Source organism: Mustela nigripes, chromosome 3 (assembly GCF_022355385.1).
Source record: "Mustela nigripes isolate SB6536 chromosome 3, MUSNIG.SB6536, whole genome shotgun sequence".
Lineage (NCBI taxonomy): Eukaryota > Metazoa > Chordata > Mammalia > Carnivora > Mustelidae > Mustela > Mustela nigripes.
In genome coordinates this window covers 161,133,514-161,156,620 of record NC_081559.1, presented here as the reverse complement: position 1 = coordinate 161,156,620, position 23,107 = coordinate 161,133,514, and the positions used below count along the sequence as shown (strand labels likewise).

Sequence of the window (23,107 nt, the reverse complement as noted above, 5' to 3'; positions counted from 1 at the left end):
ATCCGCCCCGAGCTCTGCCCTCCCGGCCGGGGCAGTCTGTGGAGTCGGCGGCCAACCCAGCAGTGTTGTGACGGGCCGAGGCGGCGCTCCCCGGCAGCACTTCCCGGGCCGCCGAAGCAGCCGACACCGAGGGCGGCCGCCGCGCGGAGGCGGCGGGGGTGGAGCGCATTCCTGATGGGTGAAATCGGCTCTAACGGGACCGATTCCCGGGCCTCGCTGCAAATTCAGACCTGGGGCGAGAGCCCCCAATCCCTGCTGCAGGGGGCTCTGGGGAATGGGTGGCATGCACCCGGGAAGATTCTTCGGGGAGAACTGCCATCCCCTTCAAAAGCAGAAATTAAACAGACGAAAAATGGTGTTGCTTTAGTTAAAGGGTGCTTTAAGAGGGGTCTACCCAGGATCGTCTCTCTTGCTAAACCCTCAGGGTGTTCCTAGCCTTCACCCAGCAAGAAATGCCACGATTTTTAATTTCGTTTTCCCTGTCATTTGGGTTTTCCTCTCTCGTTGCTCTTCCTCCCCATTGCCATTAATGGGAAAAAGAAAAAGAAGTTTAGGGTTCATTAGCCCCGCGACAAGGGCAATAAATAAAAGAGGGGAGAGAGGGGCGCCAAGGCTATATATGGGAGAAAAAAAAGGTCTTAATTTTTTCCCATTGGTCCTTAAAGGTGGAAATACGCGAACGATGCTTTATTCTGGTTAATGTTTACTATTCAGAACGTTGCAGAATGTTCTGTTGGGTTTACGTTGGAAAAGACAATGTTTCCGTGCTGCTACTTTCAAACCCAGGTGTTGACTAGAAATGCTAGTTTTAAATGTTAGTAAACAGTGGAGGCGTAAAGCAGTCTTTCCCCATGGTTGCCTTAAAATGTTTGTGATCTTTTCTTTCCGTTCTACTTTTTTTTCTTTTTGTAAGAACATGGCTGTCTTATTCATTTTTTATTATTTTAACCTAGATTCCTTGACTCTTGGTTACACGAAGTATGACGGTATGCCTTGTTTTCATTTTCAGTTTTGCCATTAACCATCTTAATAGGCAGCCTTCCACGTCTGTTTATAATTCAAGCTATTACCGTATTTGCCTTTTTATGCTTCCTTAACACCCAACTGACTGGACTGAATTAAAATGTAAATACTTCTCTCTGTGTCGAAAATGGCGATGATCTATTGTTAACTCTTATTTTCAAATGTTCTTTTTTTTGCTATTTGGAATTCCATGGTAAAGATTTGGAATTAAGTCTTGGGACTTAATTACATTATGCAACAACAACAACAGCAAAAGGTCCTTTTTCTTTGTTTAGTACTCTTTTTTATTGTATACAATATAGCAAGTTTAAATTTCATGCCTCCATGGAAACTATTTTAATGTCACCCCAACGTGTCTTTCTGAGGGGGAAAAAATTACACTTGGCAACTAATGTTAAAATATTTTTTCAATATTGTTGACTTCCAGGAGGAGTCCAGTAAGATTAACTTTTTAAAAACTGCCGTGTGTTTTAAGAGTTGAAACACAACCCAAGTCTCCAGATAGTGGCTACTTAAAATATTGTTGTTTCATTTTGGGAAGGGCCTCAGTTGATCATTAGCTTAAATAAAGAACAGTCCATTTTACTATCTAACCAGTGTTGAAATTTCTTTTTGAAATTTTCCTGGCGATTTGTAGAATTTGGGGTGCCTTTTTACTTGACTAAATGAAACCATATTTTTTTCTACCTAATGTATGGAAGGTACTAGATTAGTATCTGTTTTTAAAGATACCTCAGCATCTTAGTTGCAAATAAACGTATTTCATAAATTTGAAGTAGGGAAGGTCATAAAGTAATATTTTTCCAGTTGTGAATGTAAGACCCTTGGAGCCCCCTCTCTTTAGTGAGATCAGATTGAAAGATACTATTTGTTATAGGTATATGATACCTATACTATCATAGGGTTATTAGATAGAATTAAATATAGGTAATTTGAAGCAAAGTTTTTTAGCATGTGAAAGACTCTCTTGTATAGTATTATGGCAGGTTCTGATTTTAGCCTTAAACATTTAGGTTTATCACAGAAATGCTTTGGTTTGTAATCATCTCCCACTCTCCCAGCTTTGTTTTGCTTTTTTAATCTGAAGGGCACTGAGGATTGAAAAATGTAGTTTTCTGAATTTATCAAGGAGGGAGGGGGGAGGACAAATAGTTGAGATAACGTGTAAAAAGACCCTGGTCTAGTGCTGGGCACAGAGTAAGGGGGGGGAGCAGATAAATTTTGTTACATTTACATCTGAATTGTCTCCTTATATTCTCTCTTCAGGTTATAAAGGAAATTTTAGGGAATTGTTACTTGTTTTCCTGATGCTACTAACAAGTGCCAATCGATTGTCAAATGCAGACTGATTTTGCACTAAGCTTTATGCTCTTTTGTTTGAGGCCCATATGAAAAATAGGCCATTTGGGGTTGAAGACCAAAGAAAAGTTGAATTTGTCAACTTATATTTAATTGCATTGTATTTGGCATGTTAGCACTAGTAGTTTAATGATTAAAAGGACCCATGATCCTGTATGAATTACTTTCATTTAAAGATTTTGATTTCACTCCTTTTTAGCAAAGTGCTAATTTGATTATTTATGGAAAATAGCTCTATTTTCCTTAGGCATTTTTCCCCCAATGAGTAATTATTATTTTCTTTAGCTTAAAAAAAAATGTCATAATAGTTTTTTGTTTGCTCGTAGAAGATGCATAACATTGAAACAACTACGTATGTAACCACACCTGCACAGCAATAGACCGAGGGATAATAATTCCTTTGCTCACCACATCTGTATTTCAGATGGTGGTAGACTTAAACCAAAAAAGGCAGTGAGATCACTTTGGGTGTTTGAAACTTGGGTACTTCATTTGTTTCTCAATAGCTATCATATGTCAGTAATATTTTCTCTATTAAAGTGGGAAAAATTACCACCTTTTGATAAAGTAGGTTTGTTTTTCTTGCTTTCTTTGTAGCTGTCTATAAACTTGAGCATTTAGTTTATTGGTAATAGTTTCTTGAAAGCAATGCCATTAGCCTTAAAAACATACATATTTTTGACCTATTGATGTTACCTAGTATTTTATTTTGAAAATCATTTGCTAGATAAAATACCACTAGTTAATTCATTTTAGAAGTCCTATTTGGTAAAGTTTTCTTATGTGAACGCCTCAGTGGGACAAAACTAATGAGTTGTTTTAGCTCTCAAGTAAATTTGTGCTTTTAAGTATGAAGTGAAATCCTACAGAAATCACCCAAGTTTTAAACCCAAAAGAAACTTCAAATCTCAGTCTTGGATCCAAAAAACAGGAGTTGGCTGCCTAAAATTATGTACACTTTACATTTTCAACGTCTTTCCTTCTTTGTAGACCCCTGAAAGTATAAATAACCCTGCTGTAATATGATTAGCAGGCAGGTTGCCAGTTGAAGAGACAGTCTGGGAGAGGTGAGCCATAAAGAGGGAGCAAACTAGTTAGAGGGAGGCATCAAGAAACTGGAAGAAGCTGTTGGAATGTGATAGTATTAGGCTTCCAGATAAACATTATATAGTATGTATTACAAAAATAGACAGCCATTAGTGTGAGTCTTTATGCTTTATATTCTGTCATTTCTAAGTCAAGTATTGGCATTTGCTCCCCCATATGGTAAATTATTCTAAAATTAAATTATCCTTATGCATTATTACAAATGTGATAATATATGTGAAATGTGCATTAGAAGTATAGGAGATAATTTAAAAATTATGGCAGGGACCATTCTCTTTGTTCACTGTTAAGGTCTCAGCATTTAGCATAAAGCTTGACAATAATAGATGTTGAATAAATATGTACTAACTGAATATGTGTAATGTAAGGTATCTATTTCATAACTCTCTACAGCAGGGCTGTCATTATTAATGAAGTCTAATGTGAGTCATAAGTAATTAAAGATTTTTCTACTAGCTAAATTAAAAGTAAAAAGAAGCAGATGAAACTAATTTTCGTAATATATTTTATTTAATCTAGTGTATCCAAAATATTACCGTTTCAGCATATATTGAGTGACTTTACATTCTTTTATTCATACTAAGTTTTTGATCCAGTACATATTTATACTGAACAGCATACATCTAGGGGCATTTTGCATGAAATGTTTGTTCCTTTCCACAGAAGTTCTATTAAATTAGATTCATTAGATATTTAACCATAGACTCCTAGGAAATATCAACCTAAAGACCAATTTGAAAAATCACTAATCAGGAGACAGAGGGCATCTCTTAAATTAATTACAGAGATACAAAGAGTGAAATGACAAGGTTACAAACCTGGAATTGCTCTAGTTATGTTCAGGTGCATCTACTCGAATACTCATTTACTATTTTCTTGGAATGTGGCACCAACTTGATTTGGCTGTGGAACTTATCCTAGTGACACTAGTGTTCTAATTTAACCTCTCCATTTTATAAGTGAGAGAACTATAGTGTAGAGCTACTCAGTCCAATGTGTCATCACTAGATACATGAGGCTATTTAAGTTTAAATTAGTTAACATTAAAAAAAATTTTAAATCCATTTCCTCAGTTGTACCAGTTATGTCTCAGATACTCTATAGCCATATGCGACTACTGGCTACCGTATTGGACAGTGCAGGTCTAGAATATTTCTATCATTTCAGGAAGTGCTGTTGGATTGTGCTGGTCTAAAGAATTATCCACACAGCTAATGTGGTAGAGCCAAAGTTTCAAACCACTTTCTCTTATCTTCCCAGACTGAAATTTCATTAATCACCTGGTTTCTGAATGATCACATAAGTCTTTTTGTTTACAAATCTTCATTTGCTTCTTACAGATAAATTTCAAATTTTCATGGCATTCAAAACCTTTCACAAGCTAACCTTATTCTCTCACCATTCTGGGGGGGGGGGGGGGCTCAACATTGAAGCCAGTTGATCTGTTTGGTAAATACGTTAATAAAACATCCTTAGTTTCACCCCCATGACTTTTCATAGGCCTTTTATCTCTGCCTGGAATACCCTTTTCCATTTTCCCTACTTATCTAAGGTCCTCTTCTTTCAAGGCCTGACTCCTATCTTATCTCCACAAATCATTCCAGGTTGGTGATTCTAAGTTAACTACTAAAAATTTTTCTGAGGTATTATTAACAGGTTCCAGACATGAATGGGAACATAACTTTTGAGGACCACCAATCTACTACGTGGTGCCACAAGTTTTTGCTAAGGACATTAGTAAAGTATATTATGTTTATGTAAAAAGCCAAAGGATAGTCATTCGTAATAAAAATTTTGTTTTGTTTTGTTTTTTTAAACGGTATTGCTTGCCATAAGGAGACATCTGTTTGATTTGGCTATGTGTAACTGCTTACCAGGTAACCTGATTTGGATGAAAGAATTAGTCGTTGTGCTATACATAATCTATCTTGTGATGATAGGCTTTTCTAAATGGTTGTTTTATTTCCCCCTTTCACACCCACTGATCAGTCCCTAACCCTCTTTCCGAAGGACTTTATTTCACTATTTTTAAGAATGCCTATTTAAGAAGTGTTGGTTATTCATGTAAACAAAAACTGCAGGATAGATTAGTTTAGGCAGTATTTATGTAGATCAGAGATTTAAAATCTGGTGCTGCAGTGGACCTACTCACCTTTCCAGATTCTTCCTATTACAGTAGCATTTTGTATTGATTTATTCATTGTAACTGATTCCAGTGTGGGCAGTAACAGGACCTTCATATGCAGTAGTCTCATGGGAACTTCTTTCTTTTGTTTTTATACTTAGATTTGCTATGACAAGTTACCAATGGGGAAAAAAAGTCTCTTGTCTGAGTTCAGGATTCAAAAATATACTTTCAAAAATATACTTTAATACTAATCCAGTGAAATAGATGATAGCACATTTTCCCTTATTTGATAGGGAAAAAGAGTGAAGCACAGTCATTCTGGGAGAGTTGTAAAGCCAAGAAAAGGTTTATATCCTGACTTTCAGTTCAACTTAGTAATTCTGGATCAGTCACATATGTGCTTCCGTATTTGGTCTCAGAAGAAGACTACCAAAAAGGCAAAGATTATACTCATTCCACTGGATTTACAAAAGAACATACTAACATTTTAGAGAATTTGGAGATTTTTTAAAACAAAATTGTCTCAGAAAAATCTAAATTATCCACTTTTAACTCTAAAGTATGCTGTATATTAAAACTATGCATTTGTAATTGGAATTTTAGTCTTTTTGTTTTTTTAAAGATTTTATTTATTTATTAGAGAATGAGAGCCAGTAAGCATGAGGGGGAAGGTCAGAGGGAGAAGCAGACCCCCTGCTCAGCAGGAAGCCTGATGCAGGACTCATCCAGGGACTCAAAATTTATGAACTGAGCTGAAGGCAGTCGCTCAACCAACAGAGCCAGCCAGACACCCTGAATTTTAGTCTTTTAGAATTAAGGGACCTTTGACATCATCTGGTTCAACTTGTAAATAAGGAAACTGAAATTCAGAAAAGTAGATAGATGTGGCTAAGATTTCAGATGAGGTTAGTATTACCCTTCTGTTAATCTGTAGCAATAAATATTTTAACCAGTTCAAAAAATTTTTGGCAACTAGATATCTTTTTTAAAACCTATTTAAAAACCTTTGAATTTCTCTAAGCATTCCATCATGTGTGGCATTTTGAATGTTTCTGAGTACTCTGTCATGCCCAGGATTTTGCATTATGCTTTCCTATTTACCTGTTGGTTTGTCCTTCTGAACAAAGAAGGCCTGGCATGAGGCAGCCAAAATGTTTTTAATCTTTCTCTTTTTGGAAAAATGGAATGAATAAGGCTTTTGCTTTCTGCATCAGCTTTCTTTTTGTAATAGATTAAGTAAATAGTAGTTTTAATGAGTATTATTAAAACCACAAAGTACCATTCTGTTCTACATCCCAATCAAGAATAGGCTTCAGGAGGTGAATGTGGCAGGTATATGTTTGTGAAGCTGTTTAAGAACCCTCTTTGGAGAGGGTTATGGAATATGGGAATATGGGAATAGTATGCTCTGAACTTTGTTTCTTTTTCTGTGGAATTGTAGAAACTAAAGGACAGAGCTCAAAATAGTATATTTGAATCATTCTTAAAAACTTGCTGGATGGGGCGCCTGGGTGGCTCAGTGGGTTAAGCCTCTGCCTTCGGCTCAGGTTGTGATCTCAGAATCCTGGAATTGAGTCCCACATCGGGATCTCTGCTTGGCAGGGAGTCTGCTTCCTCCTCTCTCTCTCTCTGCCTGCTTCTCTGCCTGCTTGGTCTCTCTCTGTCAAATAAATAAATAAAATCTTTAAAAAAAAAAAAAACTTGCTGGAAACTGTACTTGCCTATGTTAATGATCTGTTTGAATTACCCTCACCTCATACAGTTTTAAATAGTTGAATCAAAATTTGTAATCCATTTTTTTAAAGATTTTATTTATTTATTTAACAGAGAGAGAGAGAGAGAGATCACAAGTAGACAGAGAGGCAGGCAGAGAGAGAGAGAGAAGCAGGCTCCCCGCTGAGTAGAGAGCCTGATGTGGGGTCTTGATCCCAGTATCCTGGGATCAAGCCCTGAGCCAAAGGCAGAGGCTTTAACGCACTGAAGCACCCGAGCACCCCTAATCCATTTTTAATATTGGAAAGACCACGGGACGCCTGGGTGGCTCAGTCAGTTAAGTGTCTGCCTTTGGCTCAGGTCATGATCCGAGTCCTAGGATAGACTCCCGCATTGGGCTCCCTGCATGGGCTGCTTGCTTAGCAGGAAATTTGCTTCTCCAGCTGCCTGGTGGGCTTGTGCATGTGCGCGTGTGCGCTCTCTCTCTCTCTGACAATTAAATAGAATCTTTAAAATATGTGCTAGACCACTTGAGGTAGGTTTGTAGCTGTATAAACATAAGACTAAAAACATTCATATTTGCCTTAGAGAAATTAATGTACTATAATGATGTATTCCAAACTTCCACGTGACTAATTTTTCTGATTCTATTAGAAAAGCCCTCTCAGAACCATCAGTTTGTTTTATTACTAACCTTAAATATGATAATCTTTCCAACAGTTTTATTCAGTAGGTGGTTTAGTTAGACTTGTGCCATCTTCTTAAATATTTTTAATAGTTTGGCTAGTATTTGTAAAGTAGTTAAAAGTGCCATACCCTATTCTGCATTCTTTGTATATTTTATTTCGCTTAATCCTAATAATAATCTGGTGGGCTGTAGGTATTATTATTATTACTCCTATTTTGTAGTTGAAAAAACTGTATTAGTAATTTAACTCAGTGTCCCATAGCATAGTAAGTGTCAGAGGCTGAGCTTGAACCCAGACTTGTGAATCCAAAATCCATGCCTTAGTTTCTGGATAAAAAGTTCTTGTCATTACCCCACATATGTATAATATTTAAAAATCCCCCCCAAGCTACTCTAAATTTTTTACCTCATTTTATTTCCCCCCACTAAGGTAGGTTAAGATAATTGTATCTGAAACAGAGAACCCCAAAATCTCACGGTGGAGCACAGTAAAACTTTATTTCTCACACAGAGAACCATGTGGATGAATCCAGTATCCACATTCCTTCCGTCTTGTGACTCAGTTGCCCCTGTGGCCTGCTTGGAGTCACCACTAGAATTACTACATTCAACAAGCCAGTGATGAAGAGTGAGAGCTCAAAGGATATGTGAAAGGAAGATTTAGGGACCAGTCCTGGAAGGAGCATACATCATTGCATTGGTCAGGACTAGATCCATGGCTGCATGTAGCAGCAAATGGAATGGAAAATGTGGTCCTCCTATGTGCTTGGGAGAAAAATGAAACAGGTGAGTACATAACCTCATTACTGCTACAGTTGTGTATTCCCTGTTTTACAGATGGTACAGAGAGGTGGTTACTGAACCAAAGCCACAAAACCACTTGGTAGCAATAAATAGAATCCAGATTTCCTTAGAGCTGCATATAATATGCTCATGTTTCTGAGGAGACCTTCAAATAATTGAAAGGCATTTAGATTGTATTTCTAGCACCACTGCTGATTCTTTCTTATTGGACAGCAAATATTTTACCTCTGTGTCCATTACATTTTAAAAAGAGATATTGTCATTGATTTACTTTACGAGGAATGATAAAAACATTTTCCAGTGGTAATTGCCATTTTAAGTGAAGAAGATGTAGTAGCATTATAATACCTTTATATACATATTAATAATCAGTTGCCCTTTTAGTTTACAATATTAATTTAGTTTATAATATTCATTATTTGTATAATTTTATATAAAACATGGGATAGATTATTTTAGGCCATATACATGCCTCATGTTTATTCTTCCATTATGAACCTGAGACATTTGTTTTAGGGATGAGAGTTGTTTTTTAACCTTCCCCAAAACTTTTTTTTTTTTAGCGTTCTAAGATTCATTGTATGTACCACACCCAGTGCTCCATGCAATATGTGCTCTCCTTAGTACCCAGATCACCCAAGCCCCCACCTCAGCCCTTCCAAAACTCTCAGCGTGTTTTTCAGTGTTCACAGTCTCTCACGGTTTGTCTCCCGTTTCCCCCAACTCACTCCTCTTCTCCTTCTCCCAATGTCCTCTGTGTTATCCTTATGCTCCACAAGTAAGTGAAACCATAATAATTGACTCTCTCTGCTTGACTCATGTTACTCCGCATAATCTCCTCTAGTCCCATCTATATGGGTGCAAAAGTCGGGTATTCATCCTTTCTGATGCCTGAGTAATATTCCATTGTGTTTATGGACCACATATTCTTTATCCATTCTGATATGGATATGTGTTTATGGACCACATATTCTTTATCCATCCGTCTGATGAAGGGCATCTTGGCTCTTTCTACAGTTTGGCTATTGTGGACATTGCTGCTATGAACACTGGGGTCATATGACGGCTCTTTTCACTACATCTGTATCTTTGGGATAAATACCCAGTAGTGCAATTGCCGGGTCATAGGGTAGTTCTTTTTTTAAATTTCCTAAGGAATATCCACACTGTTTTCCAAAGTGACTGCACCAACTTGCATTCCCACCAACAGTGTAAGAGGGTTCCCCTTTCTCCACATCTTCTCCAATACTTGTTTATTGTCTTGTTGTCAACAATGTCTTGTTGATTTGGGACATTCTAACTGGTGTAAGGTGGTATCTCAACATGGTCTTGATTTGAAGCTCCCTGATGGCTAATGATGGTGAACATTTTTTCATGTGTTTGTTAGCCGTTTGTGTGTCTTCTTTAGAGAAGTGTCTATTCATGTCTTCTGCCCATTTTTTGACAAGATTATCTGTTTTGTATGCATTGAGTTTGAGGAGTTCTTTATAGATCCTGGATATCAGCCCTTTGTCTGTAGTGTCATTTGTGAATATTTTCTCCCATTCCGTGGGTTGCCTCCTTGTTTTGTTGACTATTTCCTTTGCTTTGCAGAAGCTTTTAATCTTGATGAAGTCCCCAAAGTTCATTCTTGCTTGTTTCCTTTGCCTTTGGAGACATGTCTTGAAAGAAGTTGCTATTAACCTTCTCCAAAACTTAACTCTTTTGGAAATAACTGCAGCTTCAAACCTTAACGGGATACAAGTGAATTCTAACTGAGTTAACAGTTAGTATAGATAAGAATATCATTCTGATATGAATTACCAAGAGCAGAAAATTTACAGAAACTGATGTTAACATCTACTGGCAAATTAAATTCCAATATCTCAGCGGTAGCTGTTAACCTTTTGTTTAGACTCCTTGGGGACTCTCTTGAAAGTTATGGATTCTGTCCATAGAATGTACAGTTATGCACTATTTAGTATACCATTTTAGAGATTTCATGGATTTTTTTGAAGCTTATCCATGTATTAGCTGTTATTTTTAAGCATTTTTACTCTTCTCCAAATATGTATTGTAGTGCCTATTATATTTTTACTTTAACACACATAGTATAAAGAGATGTTTAATATTTTAGAGTTTTTATAAGTGTGTGCCTCAGTATTATTTGGGCAGCAAGAACTAGGTCCAGAACCTGCACTGCTCTGATAGCTGAATTTGGCAGCTATATTGGGGATAGATTTATTAGAGGAAAATATGGCATTTTCAAATTTGACATTGGAAAAATGAATGCCATAACTTAAAAAAAAAAACTTTAGACATTTAAATAATCTTTTTGAGTAACAGCAAACATTGTTATAATGAACTTTAGTAGTTTACCTTTGTTTAGAGAAAGCCATATATGAAAATCCAAGAAAATTAAATGCCTCAGACTTATCTTAATGAGATGTTTCAGATTTACAAAAGCACCGTTTACTTTGGGCCAAAATCAGCTTATATATGGACACATATTATTATTTTTTTTTTAGAGATTTTATTCATTTATTTGACAGAGATCACAAGTAGGTGGAGAAATCAGGCAGAGAGAGAGAGGAGGAAGCAGGCTCCCCGCTGAGCAGAGAGCCAGATGCAGGGCTCGATCCCAAGGACCCTGGGACCATGACCTGCACCGAAGGCAGAGGCTTTAACCCACTGAGCCACCCAGGCACCCTGGACACATTATTTTTAATATATCACTTCCAGTTGTGGTTCAATCAAAAGATGGCTTATGATAATTATGGTTTTTTGGTTTTTTGTTTTTAAATTCTGGTTTTTGGTAGTCAGTTACTACATTAAAATGTACCTAGCCATGTTTAAATTTGATAGGTTGTTATTTGCAGCTCTCCCTGTAGGAGATAGTATGGAAAGATAGTTCTTTTCTCACTGCCTTAGGAGCCTTTATTTAACTCTAGAGGAATGGTAGAACCAAAGATATGAGTCAGGTTTTGAAGATTTCCCCCACTATTTATTTACCAGTATAGGTTCCTGAAATTATGCACAGTGACCTAAATGAATGTTCTCTATACTATGTTGTATGGTCAAATAACCAGTGATTCCTTTTTGTATAACTTAAATTGTCAGCTATTTATGGTGTCAGAAAATCATTGTTACAATGAAAAGCAGAGTTGCTGTCAGGGTATATGTAGTTTTTTAAAAGAAAGCTTTAAAATGGATTTTGATAAGTATTTGTTTAGTTTATGGGACTACCATAATGTCCAAAAGTAAAATCAATTTTTCTTTCAAAATTATGCATATGAAAAAAGGGCATCACTTTATTATAATGTAGATCCTGGCAAAATCACTCATATTATTGTTTGGGGAAGACATAGTCTGAAATGTCTTTGTTCAGTTTTTTAGATGCACTGGAATGAAAATTCCACAGAACAGAGGCCTTGCCTATTTCTATCTTGGTATTGTATATATACCACCTAGGAGAATGTCTGGCACACAATAGACATTGGACATATTTATTGAAAGACTAAATGAATTAATACACAGGTTACTTACAGTAAAAAGTCAAAAAGTTTAATAAATTCAGGTATTCCTTGAAGCCATTGCAGTTGCAAGTATTATAAATACAATAACACCTTTTAAAGATCAGTTTTTAAAAGCTGTACAGTATGCATTTATATTTTAGAGATAATGTATACTTAAGGTTAGGCTAAGATTTCTTATGACAGCATCATATACAGGTTGAACAATACTATATCTCAGAACCTAGTTGAAGATATACTTTGGAAAACTGCCAGATTAAAAAAAATTTTTAAAAGTTTATATAGCTTTACTCTTGAGCAAAAGACCATGCCGCACAGGGCAGCTGGAAATCAGGTAGAAAGTCAGAGTCTTACTGGTTTAAGGTGTCAAGGAATGAAGTTTGAGAGTGCCAGAATTGCTGGAAATTGATGAATTCCAGAAAGGAGGGAGTTATAGTAGGATAGCCTTAAAATCTATGACTAACCCCCCCACCCCAAGACTTAGGTGACCCCTGAATTGTGAATGTAAGATACTGCTGAGCTCAATGGAAAACAACAGCTGTAAGACTGAAAATGCTGACTAGAGATACTGCAGCTATCCTCAGCAGGGGGACAGAATTTGGTTTTTGATTCCCACCAAATTAAAGGGTCTTGGTAAACATGTTCTTAAGACCCATGCTAAAAAAGTATAAACCAGTGTAAACTAAGCATCCACAAGTCCAACTTGATTAGCCATTGATTTTAACTGCCAGGTATAATACAATTCCTCATTCTTCACGAGATCATAAGAGACTCCTAAAGTCTCTACAACATATCTTCCACAATATCCAGTTTATAATGCACAGTTACTAGAATCAGGAAAATATGACTTTATGCCAACATCATCTACCCCAAATGGTAGCAGACGCTAATATTAGCAGGATTAGCAGACTTTAAAAAGCATCTGTAGTATTTTCAATGACTTAAAGGGAGGAGCATGATAATGACTGAACAGATGGGTAATGTCAGTGGAGAAGTGGAAACTATAAAAAGGAATAGACATTCTAGGACTAAGAAGTCCAACGTCTGAGATGAAAATGTCACTGAATGGATTTAACAACAGATTGGGGAGGCCAGAGGTAGAATTGGTAAACTTGAAGATAAATAAAAATTTGTCAATCTAAGGAATGCAGAAGCATTACAAAAAATGAACAGAGCCTCGATGGCCAATGGGACAGTATTAAACTGTCTAACATATGAATGGCAGAAGGAGAGATGAAACAGATCAGATAAAGGGGCGCCTGGGCTCCGTGGGTTAAGCCTCTGCCTTCGGCTCAGTTCATGATCTCAGGGTCCTGGGATCTAGCTCTGCATTGGGCTCTCTGCTCTTCAGGGAGCCTGCTTCACCCTCTCCCTCTGCCTGCCTCTCTGCCTACTTGTGATCTCTCTCTCTCTCTCTCTTTCTCTCGCTCTGTCAAATAACTAAAAATAAAAATCTTTAAAAAAAAAATTGGAAAAAGTAATTGCCATCACTTACTCAGATTAAAATCAGTTTCAAATCCAAGAAGTTAAATGAATCCCAAGCAGGATAAACACAGGGAAAACCACATCTAGGCACATCTTAAACTACTGAATATCACAGGTTGAAAGAAAATATGGAATGTAGCCAAAGGGTGGAGGGCGGGGAGACACATTAGGAACATAGGAATTAAAATATCAAAAAAGGATGACTTAACCAGGAATGATGAAGGTTAGAGACAATGGAATGACCTGTTTAAAGTTCTAAAAGGATAAAGCTGTCAACCTGGAATTCTGAATTCAGCAAAAATATCCATAAAACATGAAGGTGAAATTGGGACATTTTTCAGATAAACAAAAGTTGAGAGAATTCGTTGCAAGGAGGCCTGCGTACCAAGAAATGCTATAGGATGCTCTTTAGACTGAAAGGAAATGACCTCAGGTGAAACTTGAATCCTGGAGAAGGAATGATTACAAAAAAATGGTAGTTGTATTGGTAAATAGATTCCATCCTCTGAGAAGATTTTGTAAGCATATGAAACAAAGAATTTACAGAGAAACAAAGAAGAGCTTGAAAGATGTGACTAATGGGACGCCTGGGTGGCTCAGTTGGTTAAGCAGCTGCCTTCGGCTCAGGTCATGATCCCAGCGTCTTGGGATCAAGTCCCCCATCGGGCTCCTTGCTCAGCAGGGAGCCTGCTTCTCCCTCTGCCTCTGCCTGCCATTCTGTCCGCCTGTACTCGCTCTCTCTCCCTCTCTCTCTGATAAATAAATAAAATCTTTAAAAAAAAAAAAAGATGTGACTAAATAAAAATTTTAAACACCTTCAAAGTGTTCCACAATTAAAGGGCAAATGTTAGGAAGTAAATATTGTATGTTTAAAATCAAAGAGCATTAAGGTTCCAGTGTAAAAATGGAAAAAAAAAATCATGGTCCATTTGGTCAAATAAACCATTGAAGAAATAAAGAAGATTGTTGAATTTGTTTAGTAATCAAATAAATGGAAATTGAAGTACTTTTTTGTCACTCTGAAAATGCTATTTAAAAAACATGGGATATTAGTAAGAATTCAGGATCTAAGCACCTTTCTGACTGGTGGGAATACAGATTCGAACAAAACAGTTTGGTAGTTTATTTCAAGAGCTTATTTTAGAAGCCCATACCACCTAGATAGCAAAAATTCATACTAAGATGTAGCTTATTAAATAGGTGGGAGTTGTGGATGAGAAAGAGGTAACTGGCTAGCCATTTAGAAAACATCAAATTTTGATCTCACTTATTCCTGACATTTAAAATGAATTGAAATGAATGAAAGATTTAAGCCAGAAGATAAGCTGTAGAAGTACCAAAAGAAGCATGAGAGCATTTTAAAAATACACTCTTGGAATAAGCCAAGACTTGTCCGAGACAGGTATAGAAGCCAAAAGTCATAAAGAGAAAGATACGTGAATTTGAAATACCTGCATTGGAAAATTGCCATAAAATGAAGTATAATTAAAAAATATTTTTTGAGACATAAAAGCAAGTGTTTTTTTTACATATAAATAAGTTTTACACATGAGTAAGGAAAAGTCCAATATTGGGATATGAGTATATGGTTAGGCCATTACATAGCAAGTGAAATACAAATGACTTGTAAACACGTGAGAAATACTGTAGATATCTTGCCCACCAAAGCAAATGTCTCTCTTTGTCTCCCGGTCTCACATATAATAGCAAATACATAGCCACTGAAATGAATAAGTATTTTATTCCTCATCTTCTCCCAACTTCACAACATAAGTGTGTATTGCTGAAGTTTAATAGCCTGTTACGCTTTTTAATACAGAATACAACATCAAAAATAGAAAGTCTTGTTTATCTTCTTTCTTGATTCTTTCACTTGAATATAAGATAGCTCAGGCTTCACTAGTAACCAAAATCAGTGAGCTATAGAAACTCTGGTGGGGATCTCTGTGCCTCTTCCTCCTCACTTAAAAACAAGAAAATGACTTTATACTTAGCTGTTCTCTTCCACAGTGCTAATAAATGTTGTTCCATGCTAATAAATGTTATTCCTTCTTTACATGCAGGTTTTTATAGATGTAGAACATTTGGGTGTCAGACATCTGAAAAAATTGAAATTAGAATTTGTAGGTACTTTTTATTCTTATACTTAGTAATTAGACCATCAACACAAAATTTTTGGACTTTCTCTGTATTTTAACTTTTTCGAGAAGTAACAGAAGAAACCTAATTTTAGCTGAATAACAAGCAAAAACAGATCAAGAGTATAAAGGAATTTTCTCTCGGGAAGTGATTTATTGTCTGTAAACATTTTTGTGCAGCCCTCTACTTTCCAGAATACCTTCTCATTAGTTTTAAATAATTTGGCATGTGGGTAGCTATTAGATGCTATTGAAGTGTTTATGATTAGGAGATGTTTTTTAGGAGAAATCCTAAATTTTTTTTTTAAAGATTTTATTTATTTATTTGACAGACAGATTACAAGTAGGCAGAGAGGCAGGCAGAGAGAGCAGAGGAAGCCAGCTCCCCACTGAGCAGAGAGCGGGATGCGGGGCTCCATCCCAGGATCCTGAGATCACGACCTGAGCCAAAGCAGAGGCCCTAACCCATTGAACCACCCAGGCGCCCCCTAAATCTATAATTCTTGAAGTGACATAGTGTCAAGATACTTAACATGTTTTATTTCTCCTGTAGCACTCTTGGGATAAAGTTTCTTATTTTTTCACAATGTAAAAAGCTGGGTATAGTAAGATTGTATCTCTTGATAAGGATGGTACATTGATAGCAAACTAGAAGTAAAGATATGGATAGAATCCTCAGTTCCTCATTTCCACTTATGTATATTTTGCATCATAATTTATTTAGCCAAAGTTTATTAGGCATCTGCTCTAAGTTACACATTGTGTTAGGCACTAGGGATACAAAGCTTGTGTTCATTTCATTTCAGCTAACATTTAGTATAATGCCAGATTCTGTTAGATACTTTCAGCACTGGTCAACCTCACTTTATTTGCCTCACATCTGTTTGAAGTGAGTGGCATCATTCATATTTTGTAGTGGAGATCACAGACACGGTATTATACTTTATATATGGATTATATAACTAAAAGTGGCTAAACCAGGTCTTGACTCCCAAATTCTCTTTTATATATCCAGTACTGGATTTTTTTTTTTTTTAAATTTGCCCCTCCAGATCCACTCTTAACCCATTTGTGCCTTGCTCTGTGTCTGAGAGGGAGTTGACTTCTAAGAACTGCCTGATTTGGGCTCATTTGTTGGACTTAGCCAGTGTGAGGCATGGGCAGGATATTGGAGAGCCACAGAGAGAAGCTGGGTATTATTCTTCCAATTACTCTGGCACAGCTCCTCTTCAGTAATTGTTCCTCCTGCCTCTTCATTCCAAAGGGTGGCAGTGGGTTCCTGAGTGCTTTGCCATTCCTGTTTGGTTCCTTTAACCCTGCCCACACTTTCTTCAATGTGCCCTTCAGTTATCTTTTTGAAGAATGCTTTGTGTTTTGCCAGGACCTGACTGATACATACAGCTTTTCTTAAACAATGGGCTACTATTTGTATGGATTTGAACCTTTTTCCTGTTCTTGTCTATCCTGTGTTTATAAATTGAGTGTTTAAAATCTGGTACGTATTTTCATTTAAAAGAATATTTTAGGGGCACGTGGGTGGCTCAGTGGGTTAAGCCTCTGCCTTTGGCCCAGTTCGTGATCTCAGGGTCCTGGGATCCAGCTTGGCATCAGGCTCTCTGCTCAACGGGGAGCTTGCTTCCCCCTCTCTCTGCCTGCTGCTCTGCCTACTTGTGATCTCTCTCTCTCTCTCAAATAAAAATCTTTAAAAAAACGATATTTTAATTGTTGGTTAGATGCTTCAGGTGGAATGCTCGATTTCTGTAATGTTTACAAATATAAAAAATAGTGTGGTTTCAAATTAGATGTATTTTATGAGTCAGTACAAAGTTACCAGCACTTTTACTAAATCTTAATTCTACGGAGTTTTGACACATGTTGGTAGAAATATCTTTGTTTTTGAATATTCCTATTTCATAATCCCTCACGTATTCTCAAGAGGTAGAAAAAAGTAGGGGCACCTGTGGGGGGCTTAGTCAGTTAAGCATCTGATGATTTTGGCTCAGGTCATGATCTCAAGGTTTTGAGACTGAGTCTGCATGTTGGGTTCCGCATTGGGCTTTTGAAGTCTGCTTTAAGATTCTTTCTCTCCTCTCCCTCTGCTCCTCCCCAGCCCCCCCACAAAAAGTAGAAAAAGGTAAGAATCAAGAGACCTTGACTTTAAAGGGGTATGAACCCTGAACTAGAGAAGGTTAGATGAGGAGGTATGGGTCTCTGTCCTTCTCCATACCAGTCTTAGGTTCTGTTTTTCAATTGGAGTCCATTAAAAAAAAAAAAAGGTCAAAAGTGGGGCCCCTCTGTAATAAAACGAATTCCCCAACTATTCATTTTAAACATTTTATTTATTTGTGAGAGAGAAAGAGCAAGCACAAGTACAAGCAGGGGGAGCAGCAGGCAGAGGGAGAAGCGGGCTCTCTGCTGAGCAAGGAGCCCAATGCGGAATTCAATCCCAGGACCCTGGGATCATGACCTGAGCTGGACGCAGATGCTTAACCGACTGAGCCACTGAGGTGTCATGTCCCTCTCCTGCCATTTTCTTTAGGAGCATGAGTGTATAGCAGCAATTGGTAGTCCTGGTTACTTGTTGGAGTTATCCTATAGTGAGAACAAGGGAAAGAAGAGACCTTTCTCATAGTTTAATTAACAGGTGACTAGAATTCCTTGTGACATTGGTGTAACAATAATTATGATTGTAGATACTTAGTTGAAAATGCATACTTTAGGATCTATTTGTGTTTTATTATTCTTTTCTGTTTCAGTAACTAAACTCTTCTAGTGTCTTTAATTAAAGATCTGTGCTTTTATTTTGGGTATTCCGCTAAGTCAATAACCATATGGAGCCCAACTTGAGTTATCTTTTCCCCCTCACTATTTTATGTTATCAGTGCATTACAGCCTGACAAATCCTTGTGCTAGTACATCAATTTAAAGAGCTTCCAAGATTGGGGATTTTTAGCAGTTGGGGGTATTTCAGATTATGTTATTAATACATTTACTGCCTTTCATCATCTGCTCCTGCTCTGAAGTTGTGTGAACTATTCTATTACACCATGCAAATGTTTGTTTTTATATATAATCTATTCTGTATTTAATACAGTAGACCTGATATTTCTCTTTGTAGACCTAGTATGAACTAAATGGACTATTTAAAAAAAATAGAACAGGGGTGCCTGGGTGGGCTCAGTGGGTTAAAGCCTCTGCCTTCAGGCTCAGCCCGACCCCGCATGGGGCTCTCTGCTCAGCAGGGAGCCTCCTTCCCTTCCTCTCTCTCTGCCTACTTGTGATCTCTCTCAAATAAATAAATAAATAAAATCTTAAAAAAAAAAAAAAAAGAAAGAACACATATGTGCTTAGGAAGTATGACAGTGAACTAACAGACTGATATTTTCTTCTGGTTATGGAATAGTAGCATCACTTCAGTGACATTGTGTCACTTTAAGAAATACTCATTTGGCATTTGTTCATGATGTTTCTGTTTATGACACCATCTTGGCTCTGTTGTATTAAAGAAATCACAAATATTCAAGTTCTACCTTAACCTTATTAAAAATTTAAAGATAATCAGGAAAAAAGTGGACAAAATGAAGTCATCGGAATTTTAAAAGTTGAGTACAGGGTGCTCAGTGGGTTAAGCCTCTGCCTTCAGCTGAGGTCATGATCTCAGGGTCCTGGATTGAGCCCCACAGCAAGCTCTCTGCTCAGCAGGGAGCCTGCTTCCCCCACTCTCTCTGCCTGCCTCTCTGCCTACTTTTGATACTCTCTATCAAATAAAATCTTTTTTTAAAAAAGTTGAGTACCGTTTGGTTAGGAGGAGAGAAAGAAAGTGACATTTCAGACAGGAGGAATGGTTTGAGTGAGACATGGAGTTTAAGGATAGTTAAGATGAGCCCCAGATGATGTATAAGATGTAATTGTCTTTTATTTTCTGAGGTAATTCTTGATATCTTGACAGTGACTAGAGAAGTTTTCATGAAGACAGCTGAAAGCAGATAATGGTACTGAGGCCGAGGTATCAGAACACCTGAATTTCCCTTAACCCTATCCTTTACTTGCAGTATTTACTCTCTGAACTTCAGTTTTCCTGTCAAATAAGTCTAATAAAACTTTTCTTTCGAGCAGTGAGGCTTGGATTAAGACACAGATAAAAAGGACTTTTAAACTCTATAATGGTATTATTATATACAACGTAATTTCCATTCTTTTTCCAACCTGAAAGCCAGCCATTTGTTTTAGAACTCAAGTAATATTTTTGTCTTAATGGTGTGTACATTTGAGAGGCAGAACATAATGCAGAATCATATAGTTGGTAGTTACTTCAAAAAAAATTGAGTTAAAAAAGAATAGTATATTAAATGATGCAAATAATAGGTTTTTATTTTTCACTGGAGAATGAAGTCAGCTTTTTCTAAAAATAAGTTCCTGAATCACTGAAGTTTTTTTTTTTTATGTCACACATTTTGTTATCTTTAAAAATTGGCAGAAGTTCTGTAGTGCTTTTTTATTTTCCTTAGTGGTTTAGGGTGTAGTCTTAAAAATCCCAAGTTAGCCAAAGTTCCCTTGATTGAGGCATTCCCAGTACTCTTCAGTTACATGCTTATAGACACTTCTATGGATTATTTCTGCAGAAAAATAGTCATTAAAGTATGTGGATCTTTAAGTAAGTCTCATCATTTCTATGCCATAGGTTAAGGGGTACTTCACCATAATCCTTTTGACTGATGATGACTAATAAACTGAGTTGTTTGTTGTTCTTGTTGTTGTTTGATTACTTATTTATGTATTTATTTGACAGAGCAAGCGTGCAAGCAGGGGGAGCTGCAGAGGAGAGGGAGAAGCTGGGGCTGGATCCAAGGGGCTGGATTCCAGTACCTTGGGATCACAGCCTGAACTGAAGGCACACCCTTAACTGACTGAGCCATGCAGGTGCCCCCTGAGTTGTCGTTTTGTTTTTGTTTTGTTTTGTTTTGAGTTGTTTTTAATAGAACTTTTATTTTTTGTACCTGACGTAATGAAAAACAAGGAACTTTGTTTCAGAGGCAAAGCCCATGGAGTTTTGTTTTTTAAGTGAGTGTTTTAAGTCTCCTTAGTTTAGTGGTTCTTAATCAGAGTGTGCCACTAAATTATTGACCTAAATATAAAACACACAAACTTTGGACCCCATCCTTATTATTATTGGTTAGCTTTAGAGAAAAATAATTGTTACTGCTTGTGGGGTTCAGTTAGGTTTTTTTTGTTCTTTTTTCTTCTTTTTTTTTTTTTTTTAATTTAAACTCTGATAAGAGTTTTAAACTCTGCAGGAGGCAGAAAGTCAGTATTAGATTGCACTAAACCACAGTGAGACACCTCGTCACATCAGTCAGAATGGCTAAAATTAACCAGTCCGGAAACAACAGGTGTGGGCGAGGATGCAGAGAAAGGGGAACCCTCCTACATTGTTTTTGCGAATGCAAGCTGATGCAGCCACTCTGGAAAATGGTTTGGGGGTTCCTTAAAAAGTTGAAAATAGAGCTACCCTATGACCCATCAATTGCACTGCTGGGTATTTACCCTAAAGATACAAATGTAGTGTCTGAAGGGGCATGTGCATCTGAGTGTTATAGCAGCAATGTCTGCAATAGCTGGACTGTGGAAAGAGCATACATGTCCATCAAAAGCTGAATGGATAAAGAAGATGTGGTGTGTGTATATACACAATGGAATACTATGCACCCATCAAAAATAAAATCTTGCCATTTGCAACAACATGGATGGAACTAGAGAGTATTATGCTAAGCGAAATAAGTCAATCAGAGAAAGGCAATTATCATATGATCTTTCTGATACAAGGAATTTGAGAGGCATGGAAGGAGGTCTGAGGGGAAGGGAGGGCAAAATGAAACAAAATGGGACCAGGGAGGGGAACGAACCATGAGAGACTCTTAACCTCAGGAAACAAACTGAGGGTTGCTGGAGAGGAGGAGGGAGGTATAGGGTGGCTGGGTGATGGACATTGGGGAGGGTATGTGCTTTGTTGAGTGCTGAGAATTGTGTAAGACTGGTGATTCACAGACCTGTAGCCCTGAAACAAATAATACTTCTATATTAATTTTAAAAAAATACTAGATTGTACTTCCCTTAGTAACTATTGTCAGTGGTTTCTTAATTTTTTCCAAAAATTGTGTAAGTATATGTAAGTCTGTGTGGATATATTTTTTCCACAAATGCATTGCTCATATTATATACACTATTTTGAAGTTATTTACTTAGCATTATGTAGAGAGTGCTTTCCATATCATTGCACATAAATCGTGGCTGGTTCATTTATTTTTATCAGTCCCCTGTTAGATACATAAGTTTTATTTTCAGGTTTTGTGTGGGTTTTTTTGTTTTTGTTTTTGTTTTTTTTGTCCTGTTTTGTTTGTTTCTATCAACCAGGCTACAGTGAATTTCCTTGCACATTATCTTTGCACACCTGTGTCCTTACATTTTCTGAAGGATAAGTTTTACAGGTGGGATTGCTGGTCAAAGAATACTTCCATTTTGACGTTTAATAGATAAGGCTAAATTGGTTTCCCCAAATTGTGCTGATTTGCACTCCTCCCAACAGTATATGAGTTTGTTTTGTTTTGTTTTTAAGATTTTATTATGTATTTCACAGAGAGACAGTGAGAAAGAGAACACAAGCAGGGGCAATGGGAGAGGGAGAAGCAGGCTTCCCACTGAGCAGGGAGCCCCATGTGGGGTTTGATCCAAGGACCCTGGGATTATGACCTGAGCCAAAGGCTGACACTTAACAACTAAGCCACCCAGGTGCCCCAGTATATGAGACGTTAACAGTACATGCTTACCAACTTTTTACAACCTTTGTCAATCTAATGTGCACAAAGAGGATATCTAATGTTTGAATTTTTGCTTCTTTAGTTTTGGTTATTATTAAAAACTGTGTTCAATCTTTCTAATTTTTATAATTCTTCAGACATCCTCCTTGTATCTTTGTTATCAGGTTGTACATCTTTTTCTCATTAATGTGTAAAAGCTGTTTGTATGGTAGGGAAATTTTTTCATTGTTATACACATTTTTCTAATTTATCACTGTCTTTCTGCATTATAATATTTTTTACCATGTAGAAATATTCAAGTTTTAGCATTCAGATTTGTTTATTTTTCCTTTGAG

At 37.0% G+C, this 23,107-nt stretch overlaps 1 protein-coding gene across 2 annotated transcripts in view; it reads left to right on the top strand.

Moving 5' to 3' along the window:
- The window catches only part of RNF19A (ring finger protein 19A, RBR E3 ubiquitin protein ligase), a 58,137-nt gene that overhangs the window by 581 nt on the left and 34,449 nt on the right, over window positions 1-23,107 (top strand). The window contains exon 2 of one of the 2 annotated variants that reach the window (XM_059394931.1): window positions 8,530-8,804. The exons of the other annotated variant lie outside the window; for it this stretch is intronic. The gene's annotated coding sequence lies outside the window, so the exon portion shown is untranslated. The remainder of the gene's footprint in view (window positions 1-8,529; window positions 8,805-23,107) is intronic. 2 annotated transcript variants of the gene reach the window in all.